This window comes from Pelophylax lessonae (genome assembly GCF_965119305.1).
Source record: "Pelophylax lessonae genome assembly, chromosome: 13".
In the NCBI taxonomy this organism is placed as follows: domain Eukaryota; kingdom Metazoa; phylum Chordata; class Amphibia; order Anura; family Ranidae; genus Pelophylax; species Pelophylax lessonae.
In genome coordinates, this window is record NC_138780.1 from 154,837,017 (window position 1) to 154,858,242 (window position 21,226).

Below are 21,226 nucleotides of genomic sequence, written 5' to 3' on the forward strand. Positions count from 1 at the left end.
GCCCCGGAAGAATTTACCCCTTTCCTTACCAGGCCCTATTTTGCGATTCGGCACTGCGTTACTTTAACTGACAATTGCGCGGCTGTGCGACGCTGTACCCAAACTAAATTTACGCTTTTTCCCCCCACAAACAGAACTTTCTTTTGGTGGTATTTGATCACCTCTGTGGTTTTTATTTTTTGCACTATAAACAAAAAAAGAGCAACAATTTTGAAAAAAAAAAAAAAAAAACATTATTTTTCACATTCTTTTATATAACATGCTCAAAAAAAATTGTAAAATGTAAATTTTTTAACATTTTAGGCCAACTTGTTTTCTGCTACATATTTTTGGTAAAAAAAAATCGCAATAAGCGTATTTTGATTGGTTTGCGCAAAAGTTATTGCGTTTACTAACTGCGGGAAAGATTTTTGTTGTTTTTTTTTTTTTTACTAGTAATGGCGGCGATCTGCGATTTTTTGCGGGACTGCGACATTGCGGTGGACAGATCGGACCCTTGACTGACATTTTTGACACTTTTGGGGTTACCAGTGACATTTCTACAGTAATCAGTGCTATACATATGCACTGTTACTGTAATAATGACACTGGCAGGGAAGGGGTTAACCCTGTGGGTGATCAAGGGGTTTAATGTGAGCCTAGGGGAGTGATTCTAACTGTGGGGGGCGTGGCTTGTGAAATGACCATAGAGACATGTGATCCTATATAGAAGGATCATAGGTGCTCTGTGATCATTCCAGGGAGAAGAACGGTCAGATGTGTTTACAACAGCCGACCGTCCTTCTCTCTCAGCGGGGAGCAATCGCGGGTGTCAGACGGCAATTGGCGCTTGCTGACACCCACACTGGGAGCGCGCCGCCCCCTAGACTCCCCAGAGTGAGCGCCGTACATGTCCGGTGATTGGCCTGTAGGAGTCAGGCTGCCACAGTACATCTGCGGCTGCTGGTCGGAAAGCGGTTAATTACGCAGGTTCTGTGGCTGATAAAGGTGGTAAATAAACTCACGTAGTCCCTGATGTGCATTATATCAGAACCTGTGTAATGAATGTCTGTCCTGGTGTAAAGGGATGAGATGGGAACCCTAAACCCAGTGATGTCTGTCCACGTCTGAGGCCATCTCCGGGGTTATTCTTCTGCCCATGTCTGAGGCCCTCTCCGGGGGTCATTCTTCTGCCCATGTCTGAGGCCCTCTCCGGGGTCATTGTTCTGCCCATGTCTGAGGCCCTCTCTGGGGTCAATGTTATGCCGATGTCTGAGGCCCTCTCCGGGGTCATTGTTCTGCCCATGTCTGAGGCCCTCTCCGGGGTCATTCTTCTGCCCATGTCTGAGGCCCTCTCAGGGGGTCATTGTTCTGCCCATGTCTGAGGCCCTCTCTGGGGTCAATGTTATGCCGATGTCTGAGGCCCTCTCCGGGGTCATTGTTCTGCCCATGTCTGAGGCCCTCTCCGGGGGTCATTCTTCTGCCCATGTCTGAGGCCCTCTCCGAGGCCATTCTTCTGCCCATGTCTGAGGCCCTCTCCGGGGCCATTCTTCTGCCCATGTCTGAGGCCCTCTCCGGGGTCATTCTTCTGCCCATGTCTGAGGCCCTCTCCGGGGTCATTCTTCTGCCCATGTCTGAGGCCCTCTCCGGGGTCATTCTTCTGCCCATGTCTGAGGCCCTCTCCGGGGTCATTCTTCTGTCCATGTCTGAGGCCCTCTCCGGGGTCATTGTTCTGCCCATGTCTGAGGCCCTCTCCGGGGTCATTGTTCTGCCCATGTCTGAGGCCCTCTCCGGGGTCATTCTTCTGCCCATGTCTGAGGCCCTCTCTGGGGTCATTGTTCTGCCCATGTCGGAGGCCCTCTCTGGGGTCATTGTTCTGCCCATGTCTGAGGCCCTCTCCGGGGTCATTGTTCTGCCCATGTCTGAGGCCCTCTCCGGGGTCATTGTTCTGCCCATGTCTGAGGCCCTCTCCGGGGTCATTCTTCTGCCCATGTCTGAGGCCCTCTCCGGGGTCATTCTTCTGCCCATGTCTGAGGCCCTCTCCGGGGGTCATTCTTCTGCCCATGTCTGAGGCCCTCTCCGGGGTCATTGTTCTGCCCATGTCTGAGGCCCTCTCCGGGGTCATTGTTCTGCCCATGTCTGAGGCCCTCTCCGGGGGTCATTCTTCTGCCCATGTCTGAGGCCCTCTCCGGGGTCATTGTTCTGCCCATGTCTGAGGCCCTCTCCGAGGGGTCATTCTTCTGCCCATGTCTGAGGCCCTCTCCGGGGTCATTCTTCTGCCCATGTCTGAGGCCCTCTCCGAGGGGTCATTCTTCTGCCCATGTCTGAGGCCCTCTCCGGGGTCATTCTTCTGCCCATGTCTGAGGCCCTCTCCGGGGCCATTGTTCTGCCCATGTCTGAGGCCCTCTCCGGGGTCATTGTTCTGCCCATGTCTGAGGCCCTCTCCGGGGTCATTCTTCTGCCCATGTCTGAGGCCCTCTCCGGGGTCATTCTTCTGCCCATGTCTGAGGCCCTCTCCGGGGTCATTGTTCTGCCCATGTCTGAGGCCCTCTCCGGGGTCATTGTTCTGCCCATGTCTGAGGCCCTCTCCGGGGTCATTCTTCTGCCCATGTCTGAGGCCCTCTCCGGGGTCATTCTTCTGCCCATGTCTGAGGCCCTCTCCGGGGGTCATTCTTCTGCCCATGTCTGAGGCCCTCTCCGGGGTCATTGTTCTGCCCATGTCTGAGGCCCTCTCCGGGGTCATTGTTCTGCCCATGTCTGAGGCCCTCTCCGGGGGTCATTCTTCTGCCCATGTCTGAGGCCCTCTCCGGGGTCATTGTTCTGCCAATGTCTGAGGCCCTCTCCGAGGGGTCATTCTTCTGCCCATGTCTGAGGCCCTCTCCGGGGTCATTCTTCTGCCCATGTCTGAGGCCCTCTCCGAGGGGTCATTCTTCTGCCCATGTCTGAGGCCCTCTCCGGGGTCATTCTTCTGCCCATGTCTGAGGCCCTCTCCGGGGCCATTCTTCTGCCCATGTCTGAGGCCCTCTCCGGGGTCATTGTTCTGCCCATGTCTGAGGCCCTCTCCGGGGTCATTCTTCTGCCCATGTCTGAGGCCCTCTCCGGGGTCATTCTTCTGCCCATGTCTGAGGCCCTCTCCGGGGTCATTCTTCTGCCCATGTCTGAGGCCCTCTCCGGGGCCATTCTTCTGCCCATGTCTGAGGCCCTCTCCGGGGTCATTGTTCTGCCCATGTCTGAGGCCCTCTCCGGGGTCATTCTTCTGCCCATGTCTGAGGCCCTCTCCGGGGTCATTCTTCTGCCCATGTCTGAGGCCCTCTCCGGGGTCATTCTTCTGCCCATGTCTGAGGCCCTCTCCGAGGGGTCATTCTTCTGCCCATGTCTGAGGCCCTCTCCGGGGTCATTCTTCTGCCCATGTCTGAGGCCCTCTCCGGGGCCATTGTTCTGCCCATGTCTGAGGCCCTCTCCGGGGTCATTGTTCTGCCCATGTCTGAGGCCCTCTCCGGGGTCATTCTTCTGCCCATGTCTGAGGCCCTCTCCGGGGTCATTCTTCTGCCCATGTCTGAGGCCCTCTCCGGGGTCATTGTTCTGCCCATGTCTGAGGCCCTCTCCGGGGTCATTGTTCTGCCCATGTCTGAGGCCCTCTCCGGGGTCATTCTTCTGCCCATGTCTGAGGCCCTCTCCGGGGTCATTCTTCTGCCCATGTCTGAGGCCCTCTCCGGGGGTCATTCTTCTGCCCATGTCTGAGGCCCTCTCCGGGGTCATTGTTCTGCCCATGTCTGAGGCCCTCTCCGGGGTCATTGTTCTGCCCATGTCTGAGGCCCTCTCCGGGGGTCATTCTTCTGCCCATGTCTGAGGCCCTCTCCGGGGTCATTGTTCTGCCCATGTCTGAGGCCCTCTCCGAGGGGTCATTCTTCTGCCCATGTCTGAGGCCCTCTCCGGGGTCATTCTTCTGCCCATGTCTGAGGCCCTCTCCGAGGGGTCATTCTTCTGCCCATGTCTGAGGCCCTCTCCGGGGTCATTCTTCTGCCCATGTCTGAGGCCCTCTCCGGGGCCATTCTTCTGCCCATGTCTGAGGCCCTCTCCGGGGTCATTGTTCTGCCCATGTCTGAGGCCCTCTCCGGGGTCATTCTTCTGCCCATGTCTGAGGCCCTCTCCGGGGTCATTCTTCTGCCCATGTCTGAGGCCCTCTCCGGGGTCATTCTTCTGCCCATGTCTGAGGCCCTCTCCGGGGCCATTCTTCTGCCCATGTCTGAGGCCCTCTCCGGGGTCATTGTTCTGCCCATGTCTGAGGCCCTCTCCGGGGTCATTCTTCTGCCCATGTCTGAGGCCCTCTCCGGGGTCATTCTTCTGCCCATGTCTGAGGCCCTCTCCGGGGTCATTGTTCTGCCCATGTCTGAGGCCCTCTCCGGGGTCATTCTTCTGCCCATGTCTGAGGCCCTCTCCGGGGTCATTCTTCTGCCCATGTCTGAGGCCCTCTCCGGGGTCATTCTTCTGCCCATGTCTGAGGCCCTCTCCAAGGTCATTCTTCTGGCCATTCTGAGGATGAGATGTCCTGTCCAGTCTCCTCCCTGACCCATAGAATGGAGAAGCAGGCCGAGGTTCTGGATTTTGTATGATGATCTGCGGGGACACCCCACCAACTTCACCAGAATGTCTGTGGAGAGGGGAGTGTCACCGGGGATCGCTGCCTTTTAACCTACGGAAGATTTACCCCCCCCTTCATGACCAGGACATTTCACGCTATTCGGCACTGTGCTACTTTAACCACTTCAATAACGGGGCACTTTCACCCCCGTCCTGCCCAGGCCAATTCTCAGCTTTCAGTGCTCTCACACTTTGAATGACAATTGGTACCAGGGCTGGGACAAGGGGTGGGCAGGAGGGACGGCTGCCTTGGGCACTGTGGTATCATGTGAGATGGGGGGGCGCCACAACGAGATTGAGAGGGGAGGGGATTTGTGTTGGGAGGAGGGATTTGGGGGGTAGGAGTTGCGAGAGGAGGTGATACGGGGAAGGGGATTTTTTTCTAGGAGGTGATTTTGTTTTTTCGTTTCTTGGGGGGGGGGGGGGAGGGATTTGTGCTAGTAGGTATGATTGGATGGTGTCTGTGCTAGGAGAGGGGACGGGGGGGGGGGATATTTGTGCTAAGAGGGGGATTTGGAGTGGGGGGGGGGACGTGTACTTGGAGGGGAAATTTGTGGGGGGATTTTTTTTTTGAATGGGAAGCAAAGATTTGTGCTGGAAGGGGGGATATTTTAGCAGGGGGTGGATTTGTACTGGGAGGTGGGGGAATTTATGCTTAGGAGGTAATCATGCACATTAGTGCTCAATTTTTTTTGGGGGGAGAGGGATTTTTGCTGACACATAGTGCTCATACATCTTCGAGTTTGGGGGTGGGGGGGCGCAGTTTGGCATATTTGCTCTGTGCTCTAGGTGGCCTTGTCCCAGCACTGATTGGTACCGATCCCCTTTTCTCCTGCAGTGGCTGAATGCTGTCAGAAGGGAGAGGAGTAGAGGCGGCTTTCAGTAACTCCCCCTTCCCCATGTTTCAGGATGTAGAGCAGGAAATGGGGCTAGTAAATGTGTAATTTACCACCCCCCTTCCTTTTCCTAATGAACATATTGAGTGATTACTACCGATCATTCACTGTGTTCATTCATAACTGAAGCAGAGTAAACTGTGTTTACTATGCTTCTGTTTGTGAATGAACAGAAAGCCACTCAGCACAGAGCTCTTCCCATTCATTCACTGTCCAGCTGAGGCTGCAGAGAAAGAGACTAGGGAATCTCTGTCCTCTGTCCCTTTCTCTGTCTCAAAAGTGAGACATCAGGTGTCTGTTTAGACCCCTAATATTTTACCAAAGACCCCCCAACAGGGCTCCTAAAAAAAAAAATAGAAAAAAAAATACTGTAAAAAAAATAATAATAAAATAATACTGTAAAAAAAACAAACAAATACTGTAAAAAATAAAATAAAAAATCTAAAAAAAATAAAAAACTACTGACACTATCCTCTGCCCCACTAACACTGTTCCCTGCTCTACCGAATGACACCATCCACTTTTAGGTAGTGTGAGTTTATATTTTTACATTGAAATGTGTTTTATTATTTATCTCTAAGTTTTATTTACTATGTAGTCTAGGCCTGGCCAGTTCATTTCTTAAAAAAAAAAAAAAATAGGGGCGCTGAATCCCGGTGGATCTTTGATCTCTTTCATGTAGCTCAGGTAGCTCTCCACCTCTCCAAGGTTACCTACCCCCCCCCCCCCCCCCCCCTGCCCTAGTCCATCTCAGGAGCAAGCAAGAAAGGGAGGCTATATTCCTACATACAGTGGGACTATGGAAAGGGAACGGAGCCGCTCTCTAACCGGAAGTCAGATCAGCAGCAAACAATGGAAGTTGGAGATCTGGAGGAGGCAGAGAGCAATAGAAGGGACTTTTTAACCTGTTCCCGCCTGCGCTATAGCCGAAAGACAGCTACAGCGCAGGCTCTAATTTTCGGGAGGCCGTCTTTAAACGGCCTCCCAGTGACAGGCTCCCTGCGCGCTCCTGCGCGCGTGCATCGGGGAAAATCTGTGTCGGCCGTGTCCGTTGGACACAGCCAATCACAGATCGTGGTGAATGGCCAATCACAGCGGCCATTTGCCACGTGATCGGAAACATCCAATGAGAGATGATCTCAAATGTAAACATATGAGATCATCTCTCATTGCTGGCTCTCCTTCCTCACACAGAGACTGCGTGTGAGGAAGAGGAGAGCCGATCAGCAGTTAGGGGACACAGAGACATGTAATCAGGGCACTGATCACCAGTGCTCTGATTACACAAGAGGGAAATAAAATGCCATAACTGCCCACCATCAGTGCCCACAGTGCCCGCCATCAGTGCCCCCCTTCAGTGCCCACAAGCAGTGCCCATAGTGCTGCCAGTCAGTGCCCATCAGTGCCTGCTCATCTAGGCACTGATGGGCACTGACTAGCAGCACTATGGGCACTGATGGTGCCGCCCATCAGTGCTCATCAGTGCCGCCCATCAGTGCTCATCAGTGCCACCCGTCAGTGTCCATCAGTGCCACCCATCAGTGTCCATCAGTGCCACCCATCAGTGTCCATCAGTGCCGCCTCTCAGTGCCCAGCAGTGCCACCTATCAGTGCTCATCAGTGCGGCATATTAGTACCTCCTCATCAGTGCCACCTCATCAGTGCCCATAAGTGCCACCTCATCAGTGCCCATAAGTGCCACCTCATCAGTGCCCATCAGTGCCGCCTCATCAGCGCATATCAGTGAAGGAGACAAATGTATTTATTTTCAAAATTTACTCACAGAAAATAAGAAAAACTTTTTTTTTTTCAAAATTTTCTGTCTTTTTTCTTTTTTTTTGTAAGAAATAAAAAACCCAGAGGCGATTAAATACCACCAAAAGAAAACTCTATTTATGTGAAAAAAGTGATAAAAATGTCATATGGGTGCAGTGTAGCATGACCGCGCAATTGTCATTCAAAGCGTGAGAGTGCTGAAAGCTGAAAATTGGCCTGGGCAGGAAGGGGGTGAAAGTGCCCAGTAGGCAAGTGGTTAAAATTAAGAATACATACTGGAATAGATTTTATAAAACTAGGATTATAGTGTCACGTTAACATTTTTGTGTGTGTATATACATATACTGTGTCTGTATATATATATATATATATATATATATATATATATATAATATCGATATTTGCTATTAACCCTTTATTTTCCATAACCGCTTTGACAGCCTTCTTGATATCCTGAAGCCAGATCTGGATTTGCAGGATGCAGCCTGTAGGAAGATGGTTTCACCAACAGAGCTTCTACTTATCACACTCTGGTAAGTAAACTCTCCTTACTGTACTGACTCTGTATACTGGGTGAATGAACACTTGACATTACATGGGTTCACCAGGCAATCACTGGGTCTCCGCACTGTCATAGAACAGAGGTGGTGGAGAATACGGCTGGAGGGTAACAGGATAGTTGGTTGTAGGGGTAAATATAATGTTGGTGGTAAACAGAGTTGTATAAAGTACTTGAAACCCATACTTGAGTAAAAGTACAAGTGCTCGATCAAAAAGTGACTTGAGTAAAAGTACAAGTGCTCGATCAAAAAGTAACTTGAGTAGAAGTACTAAAGTATTCAACATTTTTTGTACTTAAGTATTGCAAGTAGTTTTTTTAAAAAATTTTGCTACTCAAGTACTGAAAGTAAAAGTACCAGTAGTTTTAAAAAAAAATGCTACTCAAGTACTGAAAGTAAAAGTACAAGTACTGTGTTATGTAGTTATTAAAGAAAGAAGTCAAAAGTTTGAACATCATATTGTTTTTTACTATTTCAAATGCAGCTTTTATTTATACATACAGTAGCTTTTATTTTCGTATGCGCTGATAATACACATGTTTTGAGCTTCATGAAACCTGCCATCTACTGTTCTGGCAGTGGTAAATTTTATAATTGTAACGAGTAACTATGCAGCACAAAAAAAAATATCGGAGTAGAAGTATTGAAATCATCGAAAAAATGTAGTGAAGTAAAAGTGGAAGTAGGAGAAAAAAATTCTACTCTAGGAAAGTACAGATACCGTCTTTCGGTACTTAAGTACAGTAGTGAAGTAGTTCTACTTAGTTACTATACATCTCTGGTGGTAAATAGCTTTGACAGTGTGGGAGGATTGGGATGGGAAGGCCTACATGGGGCATCTAATAGTTAAGAAATAATGAGATGAATCTATCGCAACCATTATGTCTCATGCTTACAATTTTGGTAGTGGTGCACTGAAATGGAAATTCTGGTACAGACACCGAAAATTCAGCATACACTTGGCGAGAACCAAAATGAATGTTTTTTAAAAAAAATATATATATATTTTGATAAATAATTGTATTATATTCGACTTTTTAATTAATATAATGAATTTAAATGAATATGAATTTTTTGGCAGCCATTATCGGCACTTTTTGAAGCGGTGTCAAAAATCTTGCCACATTTTTGGTGCACATTTGGTCAGCACCTCCCCACTGAAATGCACTGAAAACACAGCAAGAGCGCATAGAAAATGCACCCGTGTTATGTTTTTTCATGCCTTTCTTGAGTCACATGACCTATGAAAAACACACCATAAGCACAGTAACATTGTGGCAAAATCACAGGGATTTTTGGCAGCCATCTTTTTTTGCTTTTGGCGCAACACTGAAAACCCGATTTTTACCCGCCGAAATTTCAGTGCATCACTGCAATTCAGCTGTTAGTTCCTCTTGCGAAGATTAGAACCAATGAGATTGTAAAATGGTAATTGGACTTTGTTCTGATGGCCTCTGCTCTGTGAACAAGTTTGGAGCTTTCTTCCGTGATGGTGGTATTGGCTTGAGAAATGACATGAAACCAGTTGTCTGGAGGTCTGTGATGTTGAAGGACTTGAAGTCTTCTGACCTGTCAGTCAGTGTTCTGCATTGCTTTAACTGGTGTTGTAGAATTGCTGATATTAGAGGCCATGGGGCTTAAAGCGAAATTAAACCCTCCTATCGTTTTCCGCCAAGGATGCTGCAACCTTGGCCTCTGTTTGATCTGTTTGAGCATCCGTGACGCTGGACATGTGATCAGTTATGACACCAGCCATTTGATGGTTTGACAGTTTTGTTGAGAGCACAATAAAATGTGATAGCTACATTCCTGGCACATGCACGGAATGTAACAGTTTTTGTAACTATTAAATCGATGGCCTTAGTTCTGCTTTAACCACTTGCCGACTGCCGTCAGTAGATTTACTGCGGCAGTCAGCCCCTCACAGACAAAGTGACGTAAATTAACGTCACTAGCCTGTGAGGCTCTCGGGAGCGGGCGCGGACCGGCGGGGGAGAGGTAGAAAGGCAGGCAGCTTGTGTAAACCCTGTGTAGAAACACTGATCATACGGTTCTACTATGTAGAACCGTTGATCAGTGTAACTACAGGTCAACAGACAGCCAATCACAGTTAGAATCACGCCCCTAGGGACACACACCACCCCTCCCTCTCAAATAAAGTTAACCCCTTCACTGCCAGTGTAATTTTACAGTAACAGTGCATATACAGTATATAGCACTGATTACTGTAGAAATGTCACTGGTAACCCCAAAAGTGTCAAAAATGTCAGTCAAGGGTCCGATCTGTCCGCCCCAATGTCGCAGTACCGCAAAAAAAAAATCGCAGATCGCCGCCATTACGCGTTAAAAAAAAAACAACAAAAATGACAAAAATCTTTCCCTTAGTTAGTAAACGCAATAACTTTTGCGCAAACCAATCAAAATACGCTTTTTGCGATTTTTTTTACCAAACATATGTAGCAGAAAACAAATTGGCCGAAAATGTTAAAAAAATTTAGATTTTTACTTTTTTTTTTTTGGGGAATTTCATATAAAAAAATTTGAAAAATATTGTTATTTTTGCAAAATTGTCGCTCTTTTTTTGTTTATAGCGCGTGATCAAAAAATCGCACAGGTGATCAAATACCACCAAAAGAAAGCCCTGTTTGTGGGAAAAAAAGGACGTCAAATTTGTTTAGGTACAGTGTCGCACGACCGCGCAATTGTCCGTTAAAGTCACGCAGTGCCGAATCGCAAAATACCCCCTGGTCTTTTAGCAGCCAAATCTTCCGGGGCTTAAGTGGTTAATAGACTCAGCTGGCTATATTTACATGATGCCTCTGAGTTTTCAGGGTCCACATGTGGATGGGTCGCTTTTCATTCTAGAAATTAAATTTGTATCATAAATTTAAACAATTGAGCGGCTTTCCAAAAATACTGCAGACATTATAACCACGTGCAACACCAAATAATTTTGTCGCTTGCGGAAGTATTGGCACCCTCCTACTGTCTCTAGAACCATTCCTCTGCTTTTATTTTTTGTTTCTTTCTCTACCACAAAAGGTGCCAAATGTGGCAGCGGAGGAGGCAAGCAAGCAAAGCTTCCTCTTTTGGGTGGAGCTCCGCTTTAACGTGGTATTTTGCATTAAAGAGGTTGTACACCGAGAAAAAAATTTTTTCTCTTCTTTACATCCTGAAAGAGAAACCCATAATGAGCTAGTATGCATCGCGGGAGCCGAATGTCACGGCACGGGGCTCTGAAGGAACGGCACGATCTGCCGTTCCTTCAGAGCGCATGCGCCAGTGACGTCACTGGCTGCATTAAAGGTAAATATCTCCTAAACGGAGATAGGAGATATTTACAGTACCTATAGGTAAGCCTTAATATATGCTTACCTATAGGTACAACTTCCTGAGGAGGGTTTACTTCCTCTTTAAGGCAGTCCATTTATTTTGAATAGGCTTTCAACAAAATGCACAAAACAAATGTCCCTTGTTTGTCTTTAATGCACAAGCCTCCTATTTGTGTATTAAAACCTGCATCACAGTGCTATTCAAAGCCAATAGCACTGCAATGTGCTGCTTATTGTGTGTTTTAGTAAAATGCACATTTTACCACAATTTGCACACTTGTACCTTGTGGTAAAATGCATTACTGCAACTCACCTGCTTTGTTTTGGCTTTTATTGTGAATGAAACCCCAATGCTCTGTAAAGTTGGGCACAACACCATGTGGTACACTGCATTGCTAAATGGGTCATGTGTGTTTTTTTTTTTGATCCATTGCAATATGTGTTGGCAGCCATTGGGCTGCCTTAACATAACAAATGTTAACACACAATGTAAATAGGCCTTAAATATCATCCATTTCCTACATGGGTTTGAGTTGTTACATTGACGTGCATTGCAGCAGGTATTAGTACGCGTTAGGTTCTGCTACATTTTCATTGATTTCAAAGGAAAATTCAAAAGGGGTACAGACATCTATGTGTGAGGCGGACCTCATAGAAGAAGTTCAATGCAGTCTGGCAGAGGTGTATGACTCCTAGGCCTCATTCACATGGACAGTTTGAGGTGAAAGTATGCACTAAAGTAAAAATTCTGTTTTTTTTTTTTCCCCCACCTGGGTAATGCATCATATGTGGAAGTGTGTTTGAATGCACAAAAGCACAACATTTCACATCAGTGCATTACCAGCATAATATTTAGCTGTTTGTCTATAGTTCATCATTTAGGACCCCTTCACCTCTGCAGTGCACTCTAGTATGTTATGTCACATGTTTTGGCAATGCAGCACACTACATCACTCAGTACCGTGTGCTGCAACCCAGGTCTGTTGCTTTAGTGCGTTGAAGTGCCATTCAGAGTTGAGTAAGGTGACCAGATTTCTAAAATGAAATATTTTGAGATATTTTTTTATTGGCAAATGTTAAACTATTTTATAAGCATAGTTTACTTAAATTATATATGCAGTGTATGTGGTATGTGTTTATGGAATGATTGTATGATATATACATTAATTCTCACATTTTTTCATGATTTAAAAAAAAAAAAAGATACTTTTTAGAATTTTTTGAGATATGACTACCAAATGTTATGAAGATAAGATAAAACAGAGTCCAAAGTTCAGGAGTGCCCTACTTACAGAGTGGAGTGTTCAGGAGTGCGCTACATAAAGAATGTGGGGCTCAGGAGTGCGCTACATAAAGAATGTGGGGCTCAGGAGTGCGCTACATAAAGAATGTGGGGCTCAGGAGCGCGCTACATAAAGAACGCAGGGCTCAGAAGTGCACTACATAAAGATTGCGGGGCTCAGGAGCGCACTACATAAAGAACGCAGGGCTCAGGAGTGCACTACATAAAGAATGCGGGGCTCAGGAGCGCGCTACATAAAGAACGCAGGGCTCAGGAGTGCACTACATAAAGAATGCTGGGCTCAGGAGCGCACTACATAAAGAACGCAGGGCTCAGGAGCGCGCTACATAAAGAACGCAGGGCTCAGGAGCGCACTACATAAAGAATGCGGGGCTCAGGAGCGCACTACATAAAGAACGCAGGGCTCAGGAGTGCACTACATAAAGAATGCGGGGCTCAGGAGTGCACTACATAAAGAATTCAGGGCTCAGGAGTGCGCTAAATAAAGAATGTGGGGTTCAGCAGTGTGCTACATAAAGAATGCAGGGATCAGCAGTGCGCTACATAAAGAATGCAGGGCTCAGCTATGCCCATCTATGCAACCTCATCAGTGCCCATCAATGCAGCCTCACCAGTGCCCATCCAATGCAGCCCCACCAGTTCCCAGCAGTGCAGCCTCACCAGTGCAAGGGATCAGAGAGAAGAGAGGAAGAGTAGAGCCGGCCTGATCATCACACAGGCTGGCGTTGCACACTATGTCAGCTTTAATTTGAATCATCGTGCACCCGCCATCACACAAGTCCCGCCTCCTGGATCGGCTCTTACCTATGATGGACAGCACATGTCCCGTCATTGGAGAAGTGTGCTGTCCATCAAAGGAGCCAAACCAGGAGGCGGGACTTTGTGTGACAGCGTGCGACCGGTGATTCAAATTAAAGCTGTTACAGCGGGCGACGCCAGCCTGACACTCCCCAGTGTGTGCCACCCAGGACAGACTGCCCCTTGGATTTGTTCCCCCCCCCCCCTCGCCCAGGATTGGCCCTGCACCTCGTGCCGCCCCTGCAATTCGGGGACAAAACCGGGAACAGACTTGCTCCAGGGACAGTGTCGTCTGGTCACCTTAGAGTTGATGTGCTATCAAGGCAATAAGGCTCCAGTCACATCAATGCATTTTTTCATGCTTTTTGCAGAAACGCAGGACATCATTTTTAACACAGGTTCCTATGGAACAGGTTCCCATCAATGTATTGCCTCTGCATTTTTGGAAAGAGTCCAGGACTTTTTAAAATGCAAAACGGTGCTTTTTTTTTTTTTGCTTTTTTGGTTCAATTGACTTCAATGGAGAAGCTGCAGAAAAGTATGTAGTGAGTTTTTACTGCAATTTGGGTTTTTTAATCTGCCCAACAACAAATTTGCCAAAAAAAAAAGCATTAAAAAACGCAAAGCGCAAATAGTGGCAAAAACAAGGTAAAAACCCACAAAAATCACAGCATAAAGCACTGCAGAAACGCTCAAATGCAAACTGCATTGGTGTGAATGGAGCCTAATGCAAGCATGCCACAATACCGTATTAAAGCAATGGTGTGAAAGGGCCCTAAAGGGTGCTGCAATTAGAAAATTCCCATTTGTCACCAGCCTTCACCTTCCTCATCAAGATTATAAATTGAATTACAGACCAGATGCAGAGTAAAATGCTCACAGCTTGGCTTGCCCAAGGCAGCATTTACTGTCTGGTTTAGGAGGAAAGATGTGAGAGAAGCTGAGATTGGAAAGGAAACAGGCCAGCCGAGGTCTGGACTGGAAATGAGCAGTGACAAAGAAAATCAAATGAATCAGTAGTCATTTGAAAGCCCCCAACATCCAAGTCCAAAATTTACTGACACTAGAGAGGGCAAAATCTTGTGCAGCTCTGCATAGAAACCAATCAGCTTTCAGGTTATATAGTCAAAGCTTAATTGAACAAGCTGAAGTTAGAAGCTGATTGGCTACCATGCATGACTTGACATGTGTCAAGTCGCACAGCAAGTCGCAATAGTGGAAACGAAGCCTTAGGGACATCGACAAAAACCCATTATATTCAGACTTCTGATAATATTTCTGTCCATGCCTTCCTGCTTCCCTCAACTCTTAGACAGGCATCACAAGGACAGGAAGTGAATGAAAATCTCTCCAATAGAGTCACAAACAGAAATAAAACCCTAATAGCAAAAAAAGGGAAGTTCGGCTTTTTTTTTTTCTCCAAAAATCATATTTACTGCAGCATGAGTCCACTGTCTGCTGAAAACAGGTCACAGGAGGGCAGAACAAACTGCACTCTTGTGATCCACAGGAGAAGTACAGCCAAACAAGCTTTGGCTGTACTTCTCTTTTAAAGCGGAGTTAAAAGTCAGCAGCTACAAAAAGTGTACCTGCTGACTTTTAATAATCACACACTCACCTGTCCCACGATCCAACGATGCGGCCGGCGGGAGCCTCAGTTCTCTCCCTCTTCTCCCCGCGGCTCCGGCATCACTACTGTGTGCACCCGGCTGTGACAGCTTGTGGCTTCGCAGCCGTGTGCGCACTGCGCATGCGTGAGTCGCGCTGCGTGTCCCGAGTGGACGAGCAATCTTCTAGGACCTGTGACAATCTTATGGACCCAGAAGGACCCATGGTAGGGCTGGCAGAACTAGTGGCTGAAGGATCCGGCATCTGACACTGAGTGTCAGATACCAGTTGCCCCCTGTGCACTGTGACTCCTTCTGCTGGCCCTTACCGGGTCCTAGGGTTAGTGGATGAAACCATGGCTTGCAGAGGGGTGCCCAGGCATCAGTAAGGCTAGGTTCACACCTGTGCGTCCATGTGGGCCGCGGTTTGCGCGGGCACGAGACCCCATTCATTTGAATGGGCCGCCGTGCCCCACAACACACAGGAAAGAAGTATCTGCACTATTTTTTACAATTTTTTTTTTTATTAAGGTTTCCAAGCGTAGGTGCAATTATCAGTGCGGGCGGCGTGCCATTGGGCTTAACGGCACCCGCCTGCGGGTCCTGCGTTTCGCTGTACGGGTGGTTGCAGCTGCGGGAAAGTCCTGCAGCGGCACCACGCACACAGGTGTGAACCTAGCCTAATGTCAGATGCAGAAAATTCTTCAGCAGCGGTATCTTCTCAAGAGGAAGGTGCTGGCACCAGAAGAATAAAGTATTTAAAAAAATAATTGAATGTATTAGATAAATTAATAATTTGTTAATTATTGCATTTATTGATATATTAATACATTAATGTATGTATTACTTTATTACAATTTATTAAAATATTTTCTTTACAGACAGGGCTTATGTACAACTTATAAATCTAGCAATAATAAAACTTTTCGAATGGTCTCCAGTCCCATTCCCTCTTTGCTGTGAAAGGGCGATTCCCGTCCATCCAGTTGTAGGGTAAAGCAGCAGTTTGTTGTTGCAGCTCTGGCATGGACAGTCTCCAGGATACAGAAACAACAAACTCTCTTCATAGAACACAGAGCTGCCCTGCTAATTCCAGCCAGCCGGAGATCACAAGTAAGACATCATCTCTTGTAAGGATTTGTATCACTTTGCTCTTGCAAATCCAATATATGACCTTTAAACTGTATCTCTGCTCTTCTACATTAATGTCATTGCTTGCTGTCAGATGATAAACAGATCCAAGGTTTGTGTATGCGGCTGATTCAGCCCACACCAATATGAAAGGCTGAGTTTACCCAAAGATAATTCAGTTATAGATGGATGCGAGGAAAAGAGGAATGCCTTCTTATCATCTAATAGATCTGGGGACTATACTGCTGTAGAAGCTCTGGATTGGTCATTACCTATGCAAAGAGGGGACTCGCTTTCTGCAGCATTCTTGTAAAATGGGATTAGAAAATTTGGCCATTAGAGGTAAAGAGGAAGTAAAGTGCTGTTCTTTTTTTTTTTTGTTTTATTTTTTTTCTCCCTGACCTGCTAAATAAAGGCATAATGTGCAAGTATGCATCACATACTAGCACATTATGTGAAACCTACCTGTAAATGAAGCCCTCGTTTCACCGCTGAAGGCCGAATCAGTCTTCGCCTGTCTTCCTTCAGGGTCCGCAGACTCCGGCTGTGTGATTGGTCAGAGCCAAGTGATGTAATTTCCATGCATAGTGAAACAGGATAATACAGCGCTTGCAAAATAAGTATTATAAATAACCAAACATGTAGTGGAATTTAAAAAAATGTGCAAATATTCCGTGCATAAGGTGCAAAGTATGACCATAAATATAAAATAAAATTGCTAATAATTTATAAAGCGTTCAGTGAATTAATAGAGTCCACAGAATAAAATAAAAAAAATTCAAATTTCATGTGCCCTAAAGTGCAATATAGCCAACAAAAATTGACACATGAACAAAATACAATGAAGTGCTTCAGTGAAGATGCAAAAGTGCTTAACCGCTTGCCGACCGCCGCAAGTACATATACTGCGGCGGTCAGCCCCTCACAGGCAAAGTGACGTATGGGTACGTTACTAGCCTATGAGGCTCTGGGGAGCGAGCGTGCGCCGCAGGAGGCGCGGTTGCGGACCCCCCCCGCGCGTGTGCCCGCTGGACCCGATGTCCGCCTGGCACTTGCGATCGTCCATTAGAGCGGGAGAAAGGAAGGTGGCTGATGTAAACAAGCCGCCTGTCATTCTCCCCTGTGTATGAACAGTGATCATACGGTTCTACTATGTAGGACCATTGATCACTGTTCTTACACATCAAGCCAGAGCCAATCACAGTTAGAAACACGCCCCTAGGGACACACACATCCCCTCCCTCTCAAAAAAGGTTAACCCCTTCACTGCCAATGTCATTTTACAGTAACAGTGCATATGTATAGCACTGATTACTGCAGTAATGTCACTGGTAACCCCAAAAGTGTCAAAAATGTCAGTCAAGGGTCCGATCTGTCCGCCGCAATGTCGCAGTCCCGCAAAATAATTTGCAGATCGCCGCAATTACGCGTTTAAAAAAAAACAACAAAAATGACAAAAATCTTTCCCTTAGTTAGTAAACGCAATAACTTTTGCGCAAACCAATCAAAATACGCTTTTTGCGATTTTTTTTACCAAAAATATGTAGCATAAAACAAATTGGCCTAAAATGTTAAAAAATTTTGGATTTTTACATTTTTTTGGGGAATTTCATATAAAATATGTGAAAAATATTGTTATTTTTGCAAAATTGACGCTCTTTTTTTGTTTATAGCGCATGATTAAAAAAATCGCACAGGTGATCAAATACCACCAAAAGAAAGCTTTGTTTGTGGGAAAAAAAGGACGTCGAATTGGTTTAGGTACAGCGTCGCACGACCGCGCAATTGTCCGTTAAAGTCGTGCAGTGCCGAATCGCAAAATAGGCCCTGGTCAGGAAGGGGGTAAAATCTTCCGGGGCTTAAGTGGTTAAAGATGATCACTCGTGCCAGGTGACTTGAATCCCACTCACCAGAAAGGGTGGACCCTTATTAGGGGTCAAAACCGCTTGTGTTATGAGGGATCATCCAATCTGTACTTATAGCTGGTAGGAGTGCATAGCATGCCAAATCTTCTCCTTGGTGAGATAAACTGGATGGTAGTCCCTTCAATTTGGTGGCCCTGGACAGTTTCTGCAGCTTCCTTCTGGTTCCCTTATTCAGCTCTGCTCCCAGTCAAATTTGACTACTAATTTCCATGCATGCGCACAGGAGCTGCCAGTCACGGCATGAAGCTCTGAAGAAATGGCACAGGTGGCTGTTCCTTTAGAGCGAATGCACCAATGACATCATCAGCAGCATATGCAGTAAATATTAGGAGATACTTACAGTACCTATAGGTAGGCCTTATTAAAGACTTATCTCTAGGTACAAACAATCAATGGAAGTTTACTTCCACTTTAAGGTGGCCAAACACAAAGAGGTTCAGAATCAATTTTAGGTAAATGATCGCAAACAAGTGATCTGTCATGGAAATGCTGCAACACAGTATTGTTCTGCATTTTGCAATCACCTGAAAAGATCCATCGTTTTTACAATGTAAAACTGAAGTTTAGGTATGACTTTTATTACATAGTTACATTGGTTCAGGGTGGACCAACATAAATATGGTTCAGGGTGGACAAACATAAATATGCATATCTCATACCTGACTGATCTTTGTGTAATCTGCAAATCACTGTAGTAGTAGTAGTTGTTGCTACTACAGTGATCACAGCAAACTTCCATGTCTAGTGCTGAGCGGTTGCAGTTCTGCTTAGTAACCAAAGGGGGGGGGGGGTGGGGGGGGGGTTCGCTTACTGGGCAGTGCCATTTAGAGAAAGCCTTGTATTTATTTGAGGAAAACTTGGTGTTCTCTGATTGGATGAGGTTGACATTGTGACATCACTGCCCCGCATCCCCACCACAATTCATTGATACAAGGCATTCTCTAGATGTTGACAGCACCCAGCAAGCACCCCCCTGTGGTTACTAAGCAGAATTGCAGCCACTCGGAAGAATGCTATCACTGTAGGAACACCAACTACTACAGTAATTTGAAGTTTACAGAGGAATCAATCATGTATGATATGTGCATACTTACATTGATTTACCTATGCAAGGAAATCAGACCTAAAACATCAGCCTTAAAAATATCTATTAAAACAGATCAATTTGATTTACGATTGGTTTCCTGACACATTGAGGGTTGATCGATCCATCAGAAACGCACAGTCAGCGATTGCTGACTGTGCTAACAGTCACAAATACAGTGCCTTAAAAAGGTATTCATACCCCTTGAAATTTTCCACATTTTGTCACGTTACAACCATAAACGTAAATGTATTTTATGTGATAGACAACACAAAGAATGGACAAAAATGTCACTCTAAATGTGTAAAGCTGGTAAAGACAGCCCAAAAAAGATTTTCAGCTGTAATTGCAGCGAAAGGTGGTTCTACAAAGTATTGACTCAGGGGGGCTGAATACAAATGCACGCCACACACTTCAGATATTTGTAAAAAAATTTGAAAACCATTTTCCTTCCACTTCACAATTATGTTCCACTTTGTTTTGGTCTATCACCTAAAATAGATTTACGTTTTTGGTTGTAACATGATAAAATGTGGACAATTTCAAGGGGTATGAATACTTTTTTTAAGGCACTGTAGCTGCGGCCAGCCTGCCAGTGCAGAGTACAGGCTCGGCGGCTGCAGCTATCCACGCACAGTTGTCAATCCCAGCCACAGGAATCAGATTCCCCTGCTGCTGGCCTTTGTAGCGAGGCTAGACATCCAATGCAAATGGAGCGCAACGCTTGAGCTGTTTTCAGATGGGGCGGTCCCAGTCAAGTGGATCCGCCTGCTCAGCGGAGGATCTCTCCACTGATCAGATGGATGGCAGGGCTGTGTCTGTTGTGCAGAGCGGATATAGACACACCCTGCTCTTTTCTATGGGTGGTGGGACGGAAACGGACCACCTGTGCGTTTTTATCCAACTGTCTTCTGATCCGATCTGCTGGACGGATTGGGAACAGATCCCCATCCATCTGTTTTTAGCAGACAAGATCAGATGCTGGCGGGTGTCAGCGGACACGTGTCCACCGACATCTGCTGCTCCATTGAGAGCAATAGTCGATCGGGTCCGCCTGGAAAACTGACAGGCGGACCCGATCAGTCTGTCCGTGTGAAAGGGGCCTTACAGGTGTGAGACGTGTAAAGATGAGACTATGGGGTCTATTTATAAAGAAAAATTCTGTGCTGCCTGTCATTTGCAGATTTTGCCTAATAGGTTTATTTCCTGATTGTCAGCTCCATCTAGTGGCTATAATGTGGTATTTCCATGATTGAAGTATTGCAGGACAATACCACATTTTGGGCACTAGATGGAGTTAATCATAGGAAATTAACATATACAAAGATACAGGATTATTCTTGACAGCTGAATGCTTGAGACTTTTTGTTTTTTTAACAGACCTCTATCGGTTATAATTTTATTGTACATTCTCCTGATTACATGATTTCATTAGGGAGATGGTACAATCAGGTTGTAATGTACTGTATATAGCCTGTTTCACAGATATATGAAAAAAAATCTGGCACAAATAATAATCTTGTTTATACACGTTTACTTTGTTCTAGCTTTAGTTGCGTACCATGGAAATGGAAAAGAGCATCTTAAAGACTCCAAGTCATAAGATAGATCAAAGGTAAATGGGAATGTTCGTTCATCAATAAATCTGTATTTGGGAATCTGTATGTGGGAAGCATTTTTGCTTGCAGATGATAAGATGGATTTCAGCAGAGCTTCCCCTTATTTACTAAGCTTTGGAGCAATTGCAGAGTCTATTTGCCTTTAGTAAATCAGCCCCCAATGTATTAAAATGCATGCAGTTTAGAACATTTCCTTTTAATAGTAACAGCTTTTTCACACCTGAAACACGTGTGCTGGTGTGCGTTCTAAACACGGATTCATTTTTTTTTTTTTTTTTAGTTTTTTGAAGTTTTACAAAAGTGACGCTTCATTCAAATCTAGCGTATTGCAGCGTGCTTGGTAAATATGCAATGACATTGTTTTATTCTGTGTATCAAGCATTGCAGGTAAAACTGTGCACTTCAAGACTGTGGAGAAAACTCAAGAAAAGTTCACTGAAGATGAAAGTCCCAGAAGTCGGGCAATCCCATTAGATGTGTATGGTAAACCAGAAATCTACCGCTGGAGAACAGCGTATGACGAGGCATACAATATGGACAACCAGGTCAGTCTTGTAAATCTAAGCTGTAACCGG